We start from the raw sequence: 20,496 nt of genomic DNA, 5'->3' as shown, positions 1-20,496 counted from the left end.
CTCAGTGTGGTCCAAACCACGGACGGAGGCCTCACAGGGGGTCATGAAATCGATGACACGGAAGAGCAGATGTCAGAGCACGTCACACACAGCAAGGGGAGGCGGGTCCGACAACAGGGATGGAAGCAGTCAAAGGAATGAGGGATGCACCAGAGCCTGGCTCTGGACTCCGTTCTGGCCCGACGTGGCTCTTTGGCTGTAGATAAATACTGATTTTAACAACTGGCCAGGTCCGCAGTTGCCCAATATGTGTATAGGTTCACTTCTACACGTGTTTCTTTTCCTAGGATGCCTTGTTTTTAAGGAAAGCTTGAAACCCACAGTATTAGGGGATGCTGAGTTAAGGGATGCTGAGGGTACGACAGGCCACGGATGGGACCTGTTAACAGACCAAGCAGCAGCCAGGGGTCTTCTGTGGCACGAAGCCCACCTGCAGGTCTGAGCGTGACCAGCTGAGAGGCTGGCCTGCCTGGGGCGTGTGACGTCGTGCCGCCTCCCCTCAGCCACCCCCTGCCCCCCAGTCCCTTGAGCCACTTCCAGAAAGGCCTCAGGCTGCCAGCCTCCCAGCTGCTGGAGCTCAAATCGAATCAGGGCAAAGCAGGAGGCACCAGACAGCGCTCCAGCCCCGGCGGCCGGGTCGCCCCAGACGGCGGCCGGCTCCTTCCGGCGAAGGTCCTAATTCATTTAGGAAGGAGCCAGGGACTCGGGGAGGGGGCGGGGGGGCCGGGCTGTGGGCCACCCCTCGACTCCTCATGCACCTGGGCTCCCAGGACCCTCTGTCCAAAGCTGGAGCCCAAGGAGGCCACGCCCCGGGCAGGAGAAGGCCCTCCCGGGCCTCGGAGTGACGGGCAGCTCCCGGCTGGAGCTGCTGCGGGGGGAACGGGGGGCCAGGAGGCTGGGCCGGGAGCCATGGCTGTGAACCACGCACACGGTGAGACCTGGTCCAGGGCCGCCAGGACCACGGTGGGTCAACCATCTAAACCCCCCATTTTCTCATCTGCAAGGTGGGGCTACTTCTAATCTGAAAACGAGGGAGAAGAAAACCACCCAATAAAACCAACAAACTCCACAGAACAGATAACACGAAGTATGCTCGTTAACCAGGGGGCAGGGCCCAAAAAATGAACAGGAGCAGGTCCCCACGGGGAGGGGACGGTGAGAACAGAGGCCACCGCCTGAGCCGTCACACATCACATGTCACACACCGACGGGCAAGCGAGGACGGGGCCGGGCGAGGCTGGAGGCAGCTAAGGGCTGCTCTGTGTCACCTGGGAGAGGATATCAGAGGTGACATCACAGGTGATGGGCAGCTGGCTTCTGACCTGGGGCCGGGAAGCCCTCAGTGACAAGGGACCCACCCCTGGGTTTCTGGGGGGATGCCAAGGCCTACAAGAGCCGAGGGGCAGCAGGGAGGCCGTGAGCATCCCTCCCCAAACACTTCTCCGAAGGCTGCCTGGGCCACACGCCTGGCTTCCCCTCCACCTCCAGGCAATGGTCCCTTCTGGCACTGACCGCTGGAGGGTCCCTGTCCAACTCCCTCCCTCGCTGCGAGGCAATCTTGCGGCTTAAATGTCATCTATATGCCAGTGACTCTCCCTCTCTCTCCCCTCCCGTCCCCTGAGATGCCACCTCCATGTCTCCTGTTCAATGTCTAACAAGCAACCCAGATGGAACACGGCCTGCGTTTCCTGCTCAGATCTGCTCCTCTCCGGTCATTGGCTCAAAGGCAGGCTGACACTGAGGCCTCACCCCTGGGTCCCATCTCCCTCATTCCCGAAACAATCCCTGGAGAGTCCAGCGAGCTCAGCTCCAGGACGCACCCAAGTCTGCCCACTTACCGCCTCCCCGTCCAGGCCACCATCCTCCACAGCAACAGCTCCTCAGTGGCCTCCCTGCCCTCCTCCTGCCCCCACGGTCCCCCTGCAAACAGCAGCCACATCAGTCTCACGTGACTCTCCTGCTAAGAGGCTTCCAGGGGGTTCCCACCGCAGGCAGAATGTCACCTCCCCGCGCTGCAGGCCCGTGTGACCTCCTTCCCGCCCTCTGTGCTGGGCTCTAGCACTGCCCTCTTTCTGTCCCCAAAATACACCCCATGCTCCTCTCTGGGGCCCTGGACTCTGGGCTCCTCCCGAGCGAGTGGAAGGTTCTGCCAAGCCCCCATCTCCTCCCGCTGCCCCCTCTGCTCCATCAGGCCCAACCACCAGCTCCTCTGAGCACCTTCCCTGACCCGTCAGCCACGCGGCAGCCCCCACCCCAGGCCCCCATCTCTTGGTTTATTTCCTTCATAGCATCTGAAGTGACCTGCTCACATGCTTCCTGCCAGATTTCCCCAGCTGGACTGTGGCTCCAGGAAGCCAGAGGCTGTCAGATTTACCGTATCTTCACTGCCTCGATCACCTGCTTGGGTTTTCATAGGCACTCAACAAATATTCATGGAACCAATCACAAGCGTGACGGTCACTGGGAGCCAGAATGTTTCCAAGCTATAAGCAGGGTGTCCGACAATGCTGGGCTTGCCTGGCTCAAGACAGACAGACAGACACGAAGAAAGGAAGGAAGGAAGGAAAGGAGGAAGGAAAGGAGGAAGGAAGGGAAGAGAGAAAAAGAAAGAAAGAAAGAAAGAAAGAAAGAAAGAAAGAAAGAAAGAAAGAAAGAAAGAAAGAAAGAAAGAAAGAAAGAAAGAGAAAGGAAGAAAGAAAGAGAGAAAGAGAGAAAGAAAGAGAAAGAAAAAGAAAGAAAGAAAGAAAGAAAGAAAGAAAGAAAGAAAGAAAGAAAGAAAGAAAAAGAAAGAAGGAAAGAAGGAAGGAAGGGAAGAGGGAGAGAGAGAGGAAGGAAGGAAGGAAGGAAGAAAAGAAAGAAAGAAAGAAAAGAAAGAAAGAAAGAAAGGGAAAAAGAGAAAGAAAGAGAAAGAAGAGAAAGAGAGAAAGAAAGAAAGAAAGAAAGAAAGAAAGAAAGAAAGAAAGAAAGAAAGAAAGAAGGAAGGAAGGAAGGAAGGAAGGAAGGAAGGAAGGAAGGAAGGAAAGAAGGAAGGAAGGAAGGAAGGAAGGAAGGAAGGAAAGAAAGAAAGAAAGAGAAAGAAAGAAAGAAAGAAAGAAAGAAAGAAAGAAGGAAAGAAGGAAGGAAGGAAGGAAGGAAGGAAGGAAGGAAGGAAGGAAGGAAGAAGAAAGAAAGAAAGAAAGAAAGAAAGAAAGAAAGAAAGAAAGAGAAAGAAAGAAAGAAAGAAAGAAAGAAAGAAAGAAGGAAGGAAGGAAGGAAGGAAGGAAGGAAGGAAGGAAGGAAGGAAGGAAGGAAAGAAAGAAAGAAAGAAAGAAAGAAAGAAAGAAAGAAAGAAAGAGAAAGAAAGAAAGAAAGAAAGAAAGAAAGAAGAAAGAAAGAAGAAAGAAAGAAGAAAGAAAGAAGGAAAAGGAAAGAAAGAAAGAAACAGGAAGGAAGAAAGAAAGGCAGAAAGAAAAGGGAAAGAAAAGAGGTAACATGGGAGACTGCAAATCTGAATGTACTTGGATCACGAAGGAGGAGTGATCCAGGAACTGACCGTGAGGGTGGCTGCTGGGTCAGACAGGGGTCCTGCGCAGGTGCTCCTCCACATGCGGTCCCAGAACCCACAGCATTAGCACCACCTCGACACTTGTCAGGATGTGAGCTGCCTTCCTTGCTACATCATCACTCCATCACAGAGACTTGCCCGAGGCCCAGCCAGAAGGTAATGGGGATGAGGCCTGTCCATCTGTCTCTCTGTCCCCAAGCCTGGTCCTTTCCCATCAACATGCACCATGAGGACTGTATCCCTCACGCCCACCAGGGCTCAGGGAACAGGAAGATCGGCCAATCGAATCCACGGGTGATGCTCAGCCAGGCAGACCAACTTGCCCTGGTTTGCCTGGGACTTCCCTGGGTTTAGCACAGAAACCCCTCAGTCCCAGGCAAAGCAGGATGGTTGGTCTCCTCATGACCAGGGACCAGCAGAACGAGGAGCCTAAATGCCTCTCTCGGCCACTGAGAACAAGGACAGACTGGACCAAATAAGGACGACAAAGCTATGGACATTAGGTCCTGCCTTCGGGTCCAAATTATGCAACTTCACTTAGAGATGAGAGGGCCTGGGGGCTCCTCGGGGGTGGGGACAAAAGGGAGGGTCTCCCAGAGAAGGCAGGGCTGCTTCATCCAGGAGATCACAGGAGGGGAGGAAGCCACTCTCTTGGTGTGTTTGAAGGTCACACAGGGACCAGAGGGGACAACCTTGTTTTATGAAGCCCCAAAAGGCAGAGCTGGGGCAGGTGGAGGGAAGATCAGGGTCCCCAGACTGCGGGGACACTGCTATGTGACACCTGCCCCATCACCCAGCTTTCCGGCCTCACTCTGCCCACCTGTGAGCAAGGCCAGCAGGTGGCCCAGCTGCCACCAACACCTGCTGGTCCAGCTCCCGGCTTTCTGGGCCCCACCCCTTAGAAGCCCCAAGGCGATGGGTCTGCCTCAGGCCCAGGACGCTGTATTTTTCAGTTCCTGGGGCATTCTGACACGCAGTCAGATACTGGGCCTGGATGATCTCTGGGGATGTTTCCAAGCGGCTCAGCTTTTCCTGCCCACCGCCTGCCTCCCACACTTGCCCGGGATTCCTGGCCCAGACAGTGGCAGCTTTGCTGGCCGCTGAGAGCTGGAGGCCTGCCCGGCCGCTGAGCCAAAGATTAGCTGAGTGCTGTGTCCATGACTGAGTCACTGCTGCCCCGACTCAAGGCAGACTTGCCCCCGGGAAGGAGGCCCCCACGGGAGTCGGGCCCAGAAAGCCCACTCCAGCCGGCCCTGGTGCCAGGGCAAGGGTGAGGAGACAGCACTTCGGCTGGGGTTTCCAATCCCAAACACCCTGCACTCGGCGCTCTGGGCCAGCTGGGAGGCTAAGGTGGGACTGTCCTTGAACTTGTCCTTACCGCTGTGCATGGCCTGGGTGCTTGGGAAGACAGGTGCTCACTCTGGCGGGAACCTGACCTCCCCCAGCAACGGGCGGCCCCGCAGGAGAGGTGGATGCAGCTGACGGGGTGGAAGGCAGGGGAAGAGTGTGCAGGCAAAAAATCAGGGCTGCAGATAAACCTCCCAGCTCAGCCCATTAAAAACACCGCTTTCCCCACCCACCAGCCTAGATGCTCTCTTCATCTAGGGTTCAACACCCCCTACTCCCCTCCCCTCCTTGCCCTGCTTCCCCTGCCAGCTCCCTCTTCCTCTTCCAGGCTGAAGAGCCCCCCTCTTGTCCACCTCCCCTGGGAGTGCCCTTTTACAAGCACAGTGATACCTGTGACCTCTGCCCCTGGAGCGCAGCAGGATGGAGGGAACTGCGCCCATTTTAAGGGTGAAAAAAACCAAGTCTCAGAGGTAGGACACTTTTTGCAAAGTGAGTGATGAAGCCAGAATGAGATCTGGGACATCTGACACCCACGGTCTGTTCTCCTTTTGCTCCTCCTTGGGGCAGAACTCCTAGTTCAGAGGAATGGGGTTCAAGGTGGAACCCCAGGCATGGTGACAGACCATGTGGGTGGCTGATGAGGCCAGCGGGCTGGCCCCACTCCTGGCTGGAGGCGGGCAGACAGGAACCAGGGCAGGGCTTGTGCACTTGACCGCAGGAGCCCAGGCGCCAGTCCTCCACACCACGAGCCCAGGGACTCAGAGCTGCACGCAGAGGACACGCAAAGAGGGTCAGAGCCAGAACAGCAGGTGCCCAGGGGAGGGAGGGAAGGAGCCACACGGCTGCTCCCCAGGTGCCCAGGGCTGGTTAGGCCCGAATGCATGGTTAGTTCTCACAACTGCCCTCAGTTCACAGAGGAGGATTTCGAGGCTTGAGTGTCCCAAAGCCAGGATGTGGAAAAGCCGGGACCCGCATCCAGATCACGCTGACTAAACCCGCTTCCTTCCACCCCGTGATGCAGCCTTCAACTCACTTCCCTCTGGAGCATGGATGGATCAGCGGGCTTGGCTCAGCTGGTAGAGAGGGGGGCCCACCCGTCACCCTGTTTTCCTGCCCGTGGGACCCCAGGGCAGACGCAGGCGAGGAGGCTCTTGGCAAGAGGATATGTTTCTCCTTCCTGGGCCTGCAGGAAGCGAGCCTGTCCCCAGAGTCCAGGGCCACCTTTGACAGGTGCCTTCCCTGGCCAGTGGCCCAACTGGGAACCCCATGCCCCTCAAGTCTCCCCAGAGGTTGAAGAGTACGTGCTTAAAGAGGCAGACGTGTGAGTGAGCATCTGTGTGTCGGCACGGTGACGGGTGAAAGAGACAGTGCATGTATAACACACACAGAACAAGAGCAGCCCTCAGCCAGGGTGAGATCAAGAGGCCGGGCCTCACCAGGCTGGGGAGGGTCACTTGTCCCCGATGGCTTGGGGGTGAGCCAAGAAACAAATGCCACCTGCCCTCCTGCAAGCAGCCTATCTAGGGGGTGGCGAGTGACGGGCCACCCGTGAGCTGGGTCTGCAGCAGCCCAAGCCCTCCTCCCACGTGCCAGTGTGTCTGGGCCCCCACGTATCAGGGGCACAGGTGTTGGGCTCCCCTCCTTCCCTCCCATACACATTTGTTGAAGCCCAAGGGCTACACTGGGTGCTCACCAGCCACCCAGCAAGGCCACACTGGGGCAGAACAGAGGGCACACCTCCAGCTGGCCATCAGCTGGGTCGAAGTCCCAAGGCAGCGTGCTCTTGGTGGGGGGCGGGGGCAGCCTGCAACACCCTGGCAGAAGCTGGAGGCCTGGCCACCTGTGGGGAGGCCCCAGGGGAGATTCTTCCCCGGCCTCCTTTAACCCCAGTTCATTTACTTAACACCTTCTGGAAATGACTCAGATAGCCCTGCCTGCCCTCCTTCAGCTCACAGGGCTAGTCCTCAAAAAATTACAGAACCATGAAACGAGAACAAGCAGAGACGCTCGCCCAGACAACAAGGCTTGACATGGGGGAAAAGGGCTTCCCCCTCCCTTTATTTATTTACTTACTTATTTATTTATAAAATATTTACTTATTTACTTGGCTGCACCAGGTTTTGGTTGTGGCATGCGGGATCTTTGTTGCAGCATGTGGGATCTCGTTTCCTGACCAGGGATCAAACCCAGGCCCCCTGCATTGGGAGTGCAGAGTCTTAACCTCTGGACCATCAGGGAAGTCTCCCCATTTTAATTAAACAATTTGTTTTTTAGCTTTGGGGGAGTCAGGGTTTCCAAACAACGTTTCCTTGAGTTGATGATTGTTGAGAAGGGTTTTGAGGGGTGAAGAGGAGTTCTCTGAGAACACAAGTGGACAGATAGTTTTGTCATTTCTGTGGAGACAGGCATAAGCAAGAAGCAAGGCTTGGAGATATATAATCCTCACGCTATGAGTAGGGGGACGTGTTTGGTTGAACTCACTAAGTGTTAACCCTAAAATCAGAGTGGCTGCTTGGTGCCTCTGCTGGAATGAGGCAAGGAGGGGAGAAAGTATACTTGACAAGCACATCTCTGACCCACAGGTGAGTGTGAGCACTAGCAACCCAAACACACACTGACCCACATGAGAGGTGCACACGTAAGTGTGCTAATCCAAGTCCTGCTAGGGCTGCCCCAGGAGGGAGACAGTCAGAGAAAAGGCACCAACCCAAGCCCAGCCCCGGCAGTGCCAGGCACACAGATGAATAGGACACAACCTTGCCCTCGGGGGTCACCGTCCTGTCCGAGTCACTGCTATACCATGAGTTGACCTGGTCCCTGCTCCTAGCCTCACTGCCCTCCCTCTGGTGCCCGACACACCAGCCCACAGGCCCCAGGACACACCTGACCTCTGACTCCTGGGCCTTCGCACCCCTGTGCCCTTCGGAAGAGACACCCTCCCCTCTGCCTGGCTCACTCTTAGCTGTTGTCAGGCATGTCCTGACCCTCCAGGCTGGCCTGCTGCCCCCTGGCTGGGCACCCACAGCTCCTTCTTCCCTCCAACCCTGCAACTCTCCTTCGGCCAGGAGGCAGAGGTGTCTGGGCCCCCATGAGACCACCACTCCTGTGTGCTCCCCAGGCCTGTTGTGTGCCCCCCTTTGAGTACCAGCCTGGTTCCCAAAGGCCTGGAAAGGTGTCTGAGGGGAAGGGCTGTTTCTGCAGGTCTGGAAGAATTAGGAGTCATGAACAAGGTGGGTGGGGAGGAGGGGGGCACTCTGGACAGGGGGCGGCATGGGCAAAGGCCCTGAGGCTCCAGCGAGCATGATATGGCTTGGGGTCTTCAGCGAGGCTGGGAGTGCGGATGACTGAAGCGCTTTCAATGCAGACCACAGTCAGGTTCTGGGACTGTCTAGAATCCACCCCTGAACTCAGAGCCTGGGCCTGCACTTCAAAGGGTTCTGCTCCAGCCCTGGTCCAAGGGGCAAGCAGCCTACAAGCCTAAGAGAACACACCCCACCCAGAGCCCGCATCTGCCCCAGACCACCTTCTGGGCACTCAGGCCCCTGGAATCCACCAGGCAAGCAATTCTCCATTCTGGGCCCCCAGGGGGCCTCTTCTCTGGTGTGTCCACCCAAGGTGGCTTTAAACATGACGGCAAATTCTTTGATAGTTCTCCCATCCAATGGTGACATCCAATTCCCCTCCTCTTGAATATGGGCCTTAATCACTCACTTTTTAAAAAAAATATTTATTTATTTATTTGCCTGTGCTGGGTCTTTGTTGCCCCATAAGGAATCTTTGGTTGCGGCATGCAGGATCTTTAGTTGCAGCATGCAGGATCTAGTTCCCTGACCAGGGATCAAACCCGGGCCCCCTGCATTGGGAGTGTGGGGTCTTAACCACTGGACCATCAGGGAAGTCCCTTAATTACTCACTTCTAACCAACAGATACTCTGGAGATGCCACCCCAACCTCCAAGGCCAGATCCCAAAGGGTCCTAGGTTTCTCCTGGCATCTTCCTCTCTTGGAGACACTCACCATTGGAGCTCTGAGTCAACACGTAAGCAGTCTGGCTATCCTGCAGCCACCGTGCTGGACAGGTTGAGTGGATCTAGAGATGCCTGAGAAACCCCAGCTCTTTCCCAGGCCAGGTGCCAGACGGGTGAGTCAGGAAGTCTTTGAGACAACCCTGGCCCCAGCTATCTTTTGACTGTAACCGTAGGAGAGACCTCGAACAAGAATCATCTAGCTGAGTCCAGTCAAACCCCAAACCATAAGAGATTAAAATGAGAAATGACTGTTGTCTGACATTGCTAAGTTTGGGGCTATTTGTTATGCAGTGATAGGTAGCTGATATACCCAACGGCAGACCATGCAGGTGCAGGTGCATCCCCAGGGGGCAGCTGTTTGGAAGGGTGAACAGAACTTGGATATACGTTTAGGGTGTCCCCATGCATGTGCGTGAGGCCACTCCGAGTGTGTGGCAGAGCTGAGATGAGATGAGGAGAGGGGGTCAGCTGGGAATTGCCAACCACCCCCTCTTCCCAATTGGTATATATTACCGGAGAGCCCTTCTATAAAAATAGCTGCTCAAATGTGCCCTTAAGGACTTGTGGTAGGCCCCAAAAAGGCTCCCCAAAGACAGTCATATCCTAATCCCTGGAGCCTGAAATGTCACCTCATATGGAAAAAAATCACTTTTGCAGATATGATGAAGTTAACGACCTTGCAATGTGGAGATTACTCTGGATTATCCGGGTGGGTCCTAAATGCCATGATATGCATTCTTTTAAGGAGTCAGAAGAGCTGACGCACAGAGAAGGCCACATGAAGACAGAGCAGAGAGAGCTGGGGAGGCGCTGGCTTTGAAGACTGCGGTGATGCAGCCACAAGCCACAGAATGCCAGCAGCCACCAGAAGCCGGAAAAGGCGAGAGACAGATTCTCCCCGAGAGCCTCTAGAGGGAACATGCCTCTGCTGACACCTTGATTTTGACCCAGGGGTAGTGATTCTGGTTCTGGTCTCCCACGCTGGGAGAGCTGGGTTGTGTGAGGCACTAAGTTTACAGTAATCTGTTACAGCAGCCTCAGGAATGAATCCAGGGCCCCCTCACTCACCACACCCCCCTCACGAATCCCGGTCCACATCCTCGACCTCCCGGACGCACATTCCTCAGCTCAGACTTCTACAGAGCTCAGACCTGGGTTTGCTGGAAAGGTTTCCCATCCCTTCCCTATGGGAGATGCCAGGAGCCACCACTGGAAAGAGGTGGATTTTTCCGGATGCCGGGGAGCACCTCTGATGCAAGTCTCGCTGCCCGATGTACCAGCTGGGCACTGGAGCCAGTGGAAAAAAAATACTATCACCACGCAAAAGGCAAAGGCACACACACCACCCAAACACGGCCCCCGCACCAGCCGCTACCATATGCCTGTGTTTCTTGAAAAAGAAGCTTGAGAGAACAAACAAAAAGAAACTTCTCCGCTCCAGGGAAGAGGGGGGCATCCCTTCTCCTCAGCAGCCCTACCCCCCACTGGATCTCCTATCCCAGGGGCTCCCCAGTGGAGATGGAATTACCTGGGGCCCTGAGTTCTCGCCCCCTCCCCACTGTCCACCCATCGCTGCAGCTGGCCAAGAACAAAGCAGGCCATGGGCCCTGACGACCACGCCAGAGGGGCAGCTGGAGGGGGTCTCCCACTGGCTGCAGTACAGTGGGAGGCAGCCCGGAGTTGTGGTCGGGACGCCGGAACCCCAATCCCACCGCTGACCCCTGGTCCTTTCCCTCTTCCCTGCTAACTGAGCCCTCGTTGTGTCCTGGCACCTAAAGACAGGTGCTTGGGGCAGCGAATTCTGGTGATGCCCTGAGACTTAGATCGAGGCAATGCCACTCCCCCACTTGAGAATGGTTTAAGGAGAAGCACGGAAGCCACTTCTGGCCACTGAGACACAAGGCTTCTAAGAAAGTTTTCCCTGCTCTTCGAAAGGGACTGAAGCAAGGATGTCTGGATGGCCTGAATGTGACACCCCCAAACATGACAGCCATCTGAGGACCACGAGAGGAACCAGCGCAGGAGGGGAAGCCATCACACAGAGGACAGCAGAGCGGACCCGTGGAAGAACCTGGACCCTCAAGACCTGGACCTGCCACCTCCGGGCTTCAGGAGGGATGTAATAAAAGCCCACGTTTCATAAGCCTCGCTCAGTGGAGGTTTCTTTCTCTTGTAGCTAAAAGCATCCTAGTTAAGTCAACCTCTACCAGTTGTAAAAAAATCACCCATTTGGGGAATTCCATGCAGGTCCAGGGGTTAGCACTCGGCACTTTCACTGTCAGGGCCCGGGTTCAATCCCTGGTCAGGGAACTAAGATCCTGCAAGCCTCTCGGTGTGGAAAAAAAAAAAAACAGAAAAACAAAAACAAAAAAACAAAAATAGTCACCCATCTGTTTTGTCTCCTGGTCTATTTTATAACAGACCAACACTCCCTTCCCGACCGGCAACTAGAGCGTGGCCATCCCATTTGGTGAAGAGCCCACAGAAAGCACCTAGGAGTCTGTGGCTGACACTGTAGCTGGTACACTTGACCCTCTTCTCTCCTGTCCACAGAGGGGGCACTGACTGCCCCACCCCTTCCACCTGCTGCCTGGTGGCCAGCAGTCCCTTTAGACCAGGATGGCCAAAGCCACCGCCTACGATGGAAAAGCCAGGGAAGGGAAGGCACTGGTCTCCCTGAAGTCAGGGCTGGGCCACCTGCCTCCAGACTTCTCATTATAAGAGAAAACAAACCCCTCACTTCTTAAATCCCCGTTTATCAGATTACTTGCAACTGAACACAATCCTAATGGAAAGAGACTCCACGGCACGCACGTCCATCAAATTCAGGTTCATTTCTGCCTTCGTGTTAGGCCACCACCTTTGCCTTACCGTCTTCTTTATACCATTTTCCTACACAGCTTATGCTTCTTTATGAGTCTTTCAAATTATTTTTGAAATAAGGTGGGATATAAATAAATGAAAATCAGTCAATCCAATAACCTTTAAAAAGCCCTGGTGCTGGGCACCATCCAAGGAGAGAAAAGCCCTGCCTTTCAGGAAGCAAGTTACTTCCTCTCCCCAAACCTTGCCTTCCTCATCTGGAAAATACACCTCATTGCACTGTTGCACCTCATTGCACTGTTGGGGGATTAACTCATGTCGGTTGAAATGGAATCTATTCTTACAGACCTCAGACTCCAAGACTCTCCTGACAAATATCACCATCCCCTAATCTTTGCCATCAAGGAACGTTTGTCCAAGCATCAAAGTTGAGTTTCTCCTGCCAAAGCCCCTACCTGCTTCCTTCTAGTGGGGCATCTGGAGACGGAGAGGATGCCTGGTTGAACTTTCCTCTGCCACAATCCCACTCACGAAGCCTCCTTCCTCCACCCTATGCCACCCCAGCTCCTGGGCCTCAGACAGAGGCGTGAGAAGGTAGCAGCGCTCTCATCCCACCCGTGGTATGCATCCAAGGCCGGAAGAAGTCTCAGCAGGATGCTGGATGGACAGACTCAAGCACTGGAGGAGGGACAGAAAGCGGTGACGTCTCAGACCCATCCCAGGTTTGAGATCCTATATTACAGCAATGTTGATAATAATAAAATAATAGTCTCCAAGAGATGTTTGTACACCTATGTCCACAGCGGCATTATTCACAAGAGCCAAAAGGCGGGAGCAAACCAAGTGTCCGCTGACGGGTGAATGGATAAAGAAAATGTGGTCCAGACATACAACGGAATATTACACAGCCTTAAAAAGGAAGGAAATTGTGACACCTGCTACCACATGGATGAAGCTTGAGGACATTATGTCAAGTGAAACAAGCCAGTCACAAAAAGACAGATACTGTATGGTTCCATCTGCATGCAGTTCCTAGAGCAGTCAATTTACAGAGACAGGAAGTCGCACGGTGGGTGCCAGGGTTGGGGGGAGGGGGAGTTGTTTAATGGGTGTAGAGTTTGAATTTGAGAAGAAGAAAACAGTTCTGGAGATCTGCTGTACAATACCGTGGATGCACCTAACACCATTGAACTGTACACTTAAAGATGGTTAAGGTGGTAAATTTTACGTACTGTGTATTTTACCATGATTAAAAGTAACACATATGGACACCAAGGTGGGAAAGCAGGGAGGGGGTGGTGGGATGAATTGGGAGACTGGGACTGACACATGCACACGAACACGTATAAAATGCATAACTGATGAGAACCTGCTGTACAGCACAGGGAACTCCACTTCACTCCGCTGTACAGTAGAAACTAACACAACATTGTAAAACAACTATACCTCAATAAAAAATAAGTTTTAAAAATTAAAAAAACCAACAAACAACACTAACAGCAGCTGGTACCATTTACCAAGCGCTTTCAAGGGCGCTCATGATGCCAGGTCTGGAGATACTCAACATCTGCCCAGTCCTTGATGCCACGACTGACCCCTGACGCCCCACGCTAAGTCCAGGGGCATTCACGCCGCACTGGTAGAGGTTACAGGGATACAGGCTTTGACTCAACACAGGAAATGCCTCCCCACCGGGAGGGCTGTCCCCAAAATGCAAGACTCGGGCTTCCCCATCCCTGGGGGTTTTCAAGTGGAAGTTGCCCACTTATCAAGGCTCCTTAGAGAGGGTCTGTGAGTGCGTTTAAAGAAAAGACAGTCACCATCTGCAAAGACCCTTCTGTCAAGTCACCTGGCCTGGGGGTCACGTGGGCAGAGGTCAAGCACAGTTCACATGTGCTGTATGTGGAACGTCAGGCAAGTTGGTAAACAGGATCCCAGGAGCAAACTTCAGCACTTTAGAAAAGAAACTCTCAGTGCTTCTAAGCATACAATGTCCTAGCACTCAGAGCTGGATGGACCCCCATCCGACCACCTCCACGTGCCTCTGGGGAAACCAAGGCCCAGAGGGGACGGACGGCACCCCAGATCCCTGCACACTCAGTGCAGGGTCGCCCCATAACACAGCGTGCTCTCCCATGACTTCAACTGCTGTGCTGGTTACAGAGCCTCTCCTATTCACCAAAGCCGGGCCTTTAGGGACACACACTTTACGTCTCTGAAAACGGGCAGTAATTCAGAGGGTATCCTGCTTTCAGTGCACTGCCCATGCGTTTGCCTCCACTGCATTCTCCCTGGTGCCTGATCTGCTGAAAAAGACATCAGATGCACGAACAAGCCACAGCTACACGCCACGGCTGAATCTCTCCAATACGATGAAAGAATCCAGGTGCGAAAGGTCACACTGTAGGATTCCTTTTATGTGCGGTTCAAAAACAGGCCGAACTCCGATGTTACGGGTCAGGATGGTGGTCATGCTGGCGGGGAGGTGGGGTGAGGTGGTCGCTGGAAGGGGGCACGATAGAGGCCTCTGGGGGGGGGAGCTGGGAATGCTCTGAACTTGACCTGGGTAGTTACCTGGGTGACTCGCTTTCTAACATTTATTGAGCTGCTGACTTCTAATAAACAGCTTTTTTTCCCCACAATAAAACGTTTTAAAAAGACAAGTTTGGGATTCCCAGTTACACCACAGACAAGAAAGTTGTCTTGACACATCTCCAGAGCTTTAACCAAGTTCCAATCCTTTGACCCAGGCCTTTTATCAATTTATCCCCCGCCCCCTTTTTTTGTGGCCTCGTGGCTTGCAGGATCTTAGTTCCCCAACCAGGGACTGAACCTGGGCCCTTGGCAGTGAGCGTGCAGAGTCTTAACCACTGGACCGCCAGGGAACTCCCTATCAATGTATCCTGAGAAAATTATCTAAAATACAAAGATTTATGTACAAAGATGTTTCACCAAAGCATGTCCTACATCTGTAAATACACACCCAACACACAAAAAAGGGAAACGGCAGACAACCTAAGTGTCCCAACGGGGGCTGAAACCAGCATCGTACAGACAAATGACCTCGCAGAAAAGCCTGCGACGGAGACTCCAGATGTTTCATCTCGGTGGGTGACTTTCTCCCCTACTACTGTCCTGCATTTTGTAAATGATCTGAGATGAGGAGTATGACTTCTGCAATTTGGAAAGAAATAACAGAAACCTCATTTGTAAAAAAAAAAAAAATTTTTTTTTTAAATAACCAATCCACATGCTGTCCCACCCCCAGGACAGGAAAGCAGCCTGGGGCCCGGGCAAAGGGCAGACAGGGAAGCACGTGCACCGTGCTGCTTCCTGGGAAAGTGAGGGAGGCCTCCTGCCTTCCGCTTGGAGGAGGAGCTGGGGCCTGGTCGTGGGAAGCCCCATCTCTGCTGAGCACTGGATTCTGGAAGGTGGGGTTTTACCCCTCCCAGGTGGGGAAGAGGGCTCGTGAAGGTGGGCTCTCTTTTCAGATCGGGCTCTCCAGGATCAGGCCAGGGCCACGCCTGTGCTCTGGGTGCCAAGCCAACGAGGGGAACGCTCAAACCCAGGCTCTGCCCCAGAGGAGACGGGGTGGGTGCTGCCCGCAGCAAGGGGTGTCCGGGGTGACCCTGGGCCAGCCCCAGCAGGAGGGGAGGCCGGGCGCCGGTGGGCAGACAGCTCCCCGGGGTCAGGTTTCCACTTCGTTATTTAAAGCCCGGCTCCTGGCGGGCGGGCAGGGCCGGCCACCGCCTGCGTGACCAGGATGAGAAATCGCAATCCTGACTCGGGCCCGCGTGCCTATGGCAACTGGCGTCGTGGCCTTGGAGACTAATCTCCAGGCTGCCAGCCGGCAGGGGCCTCTCCGGGCGGGGCCGCTGCTCCCTGTGGAGGCCCTGGGCCTGGAAGCGGGATCGGGCCCTCTCCCAGCTGAGGAGGGGGCATCTGGCCTTGCAGCGGGGGCCCCGGCCAGGCTCAAAACGCACAAGTTCCCACAGCCACAGCCCTGCCACACCCCACCTCCAACTCATGGTCACGCATGGGGACGTGACCATGCGTGCATACACGTCAGAAGCATCACACTTTATCCCACAGAGCACTGGTACAGACAGCAGGTGCTCCTTCCCTGGAGAGAGTCCCAGGCTGGGAGGAGATAGGACAGTTACAATAGAATAGACTCAGAAAAAAGAGATTAAAACACAGGGTGACACTTCTTGATGCGAGTGGTGGTTACATGGGGCGTACACATAGATTAAAACTCATCACGCTGGACATTTAAGATGTATGCATTTTACTGTAAGTAAATTATACTTCCATCAAAGGTAAAAATAAGTGACACACAAGAAGCACAGGATGGCAGGAGGCGGAATCAGGGAAGGCTCCTTGGAGGAGGTGACACCCACAATGAGTGCAGTGTCATGTCATGTGGGAGCAGGACTTTGCAGGGGAGAAGCAGAGGTAAGGCAGCGATAACCAGGCACTGCTCAGCTACAAGGGGGATGACTGCCCTGCACCCCGCAGGGCCCGCTTCCTCAGTGGCGGGGGTGGGGGTGTGTGGGAGGACTGCTGAGCAAACACGGCAGGACTGTTTGAAGAAAAGCCAAATTACCGGCTGCCCGGGAAACCCAACCACCAGCCAGCGCCGCCCACGTGTCTCGGTCGAGCCTGAGCAGAGCGCTGGGTGGAGTGGGGAACAGGCCTGGCTCCGTGTGGCTGGAACGTCCAGGTCAGGGCAGGAAGTGGTGGGTGAAGACATGGGCGCGGCCGCTGGGGACAGGTCAAGGACCTCGGAAGGCCATCCTTTGGCGGATGGGAATCACCAACAGGTTTGGACCAGGGACAAGAACAGGGTCAGTTTAGAGGGTCCTGGCAGGTGAACTGTGGGGAGCAGGACGGGAGACGGGGAACTGGTAGCTACCAAGCTTCTGCAACAGTCCGGGCCAGGCACGGCTACGTCTGAGGCAGACGGTGGCAGTGGGACGGAGGAGAGGATGGATCTGCCCACAGAGCAGGGCAGAGCTTTGTGACTGAGTGGATGGGGGAGTCCCGAGAGGGAGGCGCCTGGAGTGACACCCAGGTTTCTGGTTCTGCTGGTGGAGCGGATGGCGGTGCTCCCAGCTCAGCAGGGAACAAAAGGATGAGGCTGGAGGACAGGAGGCCAATAGACCGGGCCTGGGATCCCCAGGGGCACCTGTAACCCATGGGTGATCAGGGGCTGGGCTTGGTCGGGAGCTCTGGGCAGAAGAGACAAGATCTGCGAGACACGGGGCAGGGCAGCACCAAAGGCCTAGTGTGCCTGGGAGAACGTAGTGGGAGAAATCGGGGAAACTGAGGACAAGGGAGAGTCAGTCAGGGGAGGGTAAAAGGGTGGAGGGCAGAGGTCAGGAGGCTGCCCAAGGAGCCTAGAGGAACACAAGGATGGGGGGGGGGCCGCAAAGGGATGACCCCAGGGGATCGGATGCAGAGGACTGAGGAGTGGAAGTGGGTAAGGCTGTGGGGTCTGGGCGAGAAAGGAGGTACAGAAGGAGGGGTGGGAGGGCTCAAAAGGGCTTCATTCTTTAGGATGAGAAAACCCGGAACCAGTGGGATTAGACGGAGATACACACAGTGTCTGCTGGGGACCAGGCCTCCCGGGTCCTTCCAGATGGACCCCAAAGCCTCTGAGTTCAGGACGCAGGCCCACTAACCCTTATGCCAGGCCCTGTGCTGATCCAGGACGACGAAGAGTCCCGACCCCATGGCCACGTCACGCCATCGGACAGGAAGGTGTGTGTGTGGGCTGGCAGAGGCAGGAGCCAAAGATCACCAGGGAGGCGGAGAGAGTGGTGATCTCAGCAGCCTCCCCAACAGGACGTGCACACGTAGGGAGGGGGTTTTGCCCCCCAGAACCACAGCAGGCAGTCCATACTTGCTGGGTGGATGAATGAGTCACTGAAAGGAACCAGAGGCCTGTGAGGGAGAGGTAAACCCAAGCTGAGCCAAACTCCACCATCCCTGGCAACCAAGGCCCTGCCCTGGCACGTCCAACCCCACCACACCTGCATCTGGCCGGCCTGAGTCCCCCGCAGCCCTGTCTGCTCTTCTTGGCGTGAAGAGGGAGATGCCTGGGCTTTGGGGTTAACCGAAGCTGGGGTCCAGTGTCTGCCCAGCTATCACCAGCCCGTGACTTCCATGAGGCACTCAAACTCTCCATCCCTGTTTCCTCCTGAGCAAAATGGCGCCACCAAACCCGCCACTCAGCGTCGTGAGGACCCCACGTGAGATAATGTGTGTGACGTGTCTGGCTTGGGCCTGGAGATCTTCCAGGCTCGTTAAGGACGCCGCCGCCATGATGGTGATGACTGCTTCGCACTGACGTCACCTGCTGAGTGGCTGTCTCCCCCTGACATCACCTGTCTCATCACCTCCAGCTCAGCTCACCTGGAGCTCCTGACAGGCAGCACAAGGACCCTTCTGTTCCCCAATGTGCTGGGGGGACCTGGGTGGGAGATGCAGGGCTGGCACTCATCTGGGCGTCAGGGGACCCTGGCACCTGGCCCCCAGAGCTGGCTGACCTTGGGCAGCGCATCTGCATAGTGGATGCACTGGTTCTTAGGCATCTGCAGAGCGTGGGAGCTGGGTGTCAGGAGACGGTGGGAAGAAGCCAGCACTGGGGTGGTGTCAGCCCCCGGGGCGAGCCCGTCTCCCGAGAGCCCCCCGTGCCAGATGTAAACAGGTCTTCTCAGAAAGATGGGAAACATGGACGAGGAGCACCAAGCCCTTTCTTGTTGGGAAGAGGCTGGGCGGTAAAAAAGCTAATCACTTGTGGGCGAGCTAATCCCCAGGGCGCTGGGCTGGCTTACAGGCTCCCCCCCCACTAACTGGCAACCGGCCCCTCCCTTCCGAGCCGGTCTGCTCCCTCCCTCCTCCTGTTCCTGGCTCCCACGCAGCTCGGCATCCCCACCTGTGAGCCACTAGGGGTGGGGGCAAGGGTCCCAGGGAAGGAACCTGGCTTCCAACTCCTGATGACAGCCTGAAGTGGAGCCTGGGCACCGCCCCTCCCCAAGCCTCAGTTTCTCCAGCTATAAATGGAGAACTTGGGCTAGAAGTTCTCAGCTCCAGATGGAAGGACCACCACGCCTCCTCCCCGGCATCTGGCCTCTATACCTGCCCTGATCTCCTCCAGAGCACTCAAAGTAGTCACCCGCCCCCGCACACCCCTTCCTCATTTCTGGCCTATCCACAGGACCCACCCCCAACCTGGATGCCCTCCAGCCCCATCACCTCTTGCTTCTTTATTTTATTTTTTAAATATTTTATTTATTTATTTATTTTGGCTGCACCGGATCTTAGCTGCGGCATGCAGGATCTTCCTTGCAGCATGCAGGATCTTTAGTTGCAGCACACAGGCTCTCAGTTGCGGCATGCGGGCTTCTTGGTTGCAGCATGCGTGCAGGATCTAGTTCCCCAACCAGGGATCAAACCCGGGCCCCCTGCATTGAGTGCGCAGAGTCCTACCCCACTGGACCCCCAGGGAAGTCCGCTGCTCCTGCTCCTTCAAGTCCTGACACCATACACACCAGGACACTCTCCTCCTGCCCGCCCCATTCCTGGGGCTCCCTGAATCCTAGTCCTGGGCCTGTCCACCCCCGAGCCCCTAATCCACCTGCGGGATGACGTAGGACCCTGACTAAGTGCGCGGTATTTTCATTGCACCTGGACCCAGAACCGGAGTGAATCAGGCCCAGTTCCCAACCCAGAGCTCCCAGGTGGGGAAAGAGAAGTCAAAGGTTATAAATGGTGACCCACACATGAGAGAGGCCACCTCTGTTCAGAGTCCATTCACCAGGTATTTGTCAACTGCACCTGCCACCTCCCTGTGCCCCCACACCCTCTGTCCACACTCACGCGCACACATCATGGCTTACACTTACGGGTGCCCCGAGTCCCATTCACTCCTTTCACAAATATTTAAGGATCACCTGCAGGCCCCCTGTGTGCTCCAGACGGGGACGAGAGAGCCACACGTCCATCCTGGGGGTGTCACGGTGAATCCCGGCCCTCGTGGGACCAGGGGGTTGGTTCACATCAGTGAGCAGGTCCCCGGGGAACGACACGCTTTCTCTTGTGGCTGGACACTCACAGGCCCCCACACACAGGTGCGATGCACACCCACGGCCCCTCCTCGGCCACAGCTTTCACACCCATCACATCTGAGGCCCCAGCACCCTGGGAGGGAGGCAGGATCTAGACCATCATGCACCCTACGCCGGACGGCCAAGGCGCAGCATGCAGGGGACCTGCCCTCCATCACACAAGCCCAGGGAGCCGGGGCTCGGGGCCACGTTCCCGCTCCTCTCCCCACCCCCTGCTCCCGTGTGTACTCAGGGTGGTGCACAGCCACCACTTCCTTGTCCAAACTCACCGCCCCCACCTCCACCCTCACTTGGGCGAGGTGAGCCTGGCCACCTCGATCCACCGGGGACAACCTGGGGCTCCCATAAAGCTCCAGCCAGGTGATCTGATTCAATAAAGTGACCTGTGCCTGCCCTTCTCTCTCATTCAATAAAGTGACCCGTGCCTGCCCTTCTCTTCCAACCCCAGGGACGGGGAAAGCCTGGAGGAGCCCAGCCAGGTCACACCATTCCCTCCCCAGGGCCCGATCACTGCTGACGGGCAGTCCCCCACCCCCCTACCCCAAGCCCATGGTCTTGGGAGCGTGCAAAGGGCCAGCCCTTGGGAGATCTGGGTCTAAACGATGGTGTGCCACCAACCAGG

At 55.7% G+C, this 20,496-nt stretch overlaps 1 protein-coding gene across 6 annotated transcripts in view; it reads right to left on the bottom strand.

Moving 5' to 3' along the window:
• The window catches only part of GTF2IRD1 (GTF2I repeat domain containing 1), a 113,639-nt gene that overhangs the window by 81,623 nt on the left and 11,520 nt on the right, over positions 1-20,496 (bottom strand). The gene's annotated exons all lie outside the window — the stretch shown is intronic.

Source organism: Hippopotamus amphibius, chromosome 9, assembly GCF_030028045.1.
Source record: "Hippopotamus amphibius kiboko isolate mHipAmp2 chromosome 9, mHipAmp2.hap2, whole genome shotgun sequence".
Classification (NCBI taxonomy): domain Eukaryota; kingdom Metazoa; phylum Chordata; class Mammalia; order Artiodactyla; family Hippopotamidae; genus Hippopotamus; species Hippopotamus amphibius.
The sequence above is the reverse complement of the archived record's forward strand: the minus strand, read 5'-3'. Positions and strand labels throughout refer to the sequence as shown.